We start from the raw sequence: 1,077 nt of genomic DNA on the forward strand, positions 1-1,077 counted from the left end.
TTGTCTTTCATAATGACACCTCTTTGTAGCATGCATTCTTGTAGTTCTGACATCTGGCTTGATTGCCACCTCTTCGTATTAGCACTTAACACAGTTGTCTCTGAGGTAACACACTAAACCTTAAATGATGTATGTTAACAAAGTATTATCAATTTATCAGAAGCTCTGGACTTAGGTATGCTGCTTCCGGAAGAATTCAAGAAAGTGCTAGACGGTGTTTTAATACTCATGTCCAGGGACTTCCATGAAGTGCAGCTCTAACACCAAAGCAGATAAGGCTGTTTTTGTTTTGTTTTCCATTTGTGGTTTGGGACCCCAAGAGATACATATAATTAAGAGTATCCTGAGGGTTATCTTCTGCTTATCCCCCTGGACTAAAACCCATATGGTGAGCATTAATTAGGTTGGCAAGTATTCGATTAAGCTATGTTGCCAGTATTCTAAATTTATGACCGTCTGTATCTCTTAGTGGCATTGTTAGGAAATGCCCTTAAGCTGTCTACTCCTGCAATCAAAGACACGATATCCTGTATCTGAAGGATGACATCTCCTACAGCGTAGTGTTCCCAACTACTATTAGAGGTCTTCACTGTCTCAGAGAAGCACACTGTTGTCTCAATTTCAGTATGGAGTTGGCAGGCATGCAAAAATCATGAGTCAGACCACCAACAATATAATGTTTTTGTGATTTGTCTCATCATGCGTGTGCCCATCGTCGTCCGTCTGTCCCCCCACTCCTTTAGGCTATACTTAGATCACATTTACAAGCTCTTCTCTGAAATAGCAAATGCTAAGAATTTTTGGTTTTTGAAAGCCCTGTAAAACTAAGATTTTAAAGTAAATTGCATGACTCCTAAAGCTGACACCAAATACTTGGAGACTCATGTAAAAGTGCGAGCATTAGTAATGCTGCAGCCCCATGTAGCAATCTGCATTTCATTTACAAGTATCCTGTTAAGAAAAGACAGTTCTTTGAACTCACGTTGTACTTATGGTTGGAAACTAATTCTGCCTTAACTTCTCTCAAAACATTTATGGCTGATTAAAGCTATACCAAGAGTATGGAGCAGGCCAGAA

This window comes from Falco biarmicus, chromosome 3 (assembly GCF_023638135.1).
Source record: "Falco biarmicus isolate bFalBia1 chromosome 3, bFalBia1.pri, whole genome shotgun sequence".
Lineage (NCBI taxonomy): Eukaryota > Metazoa > Chordata > Aves > Falconiformes > Falconidae > Falco > Falco biarmicus.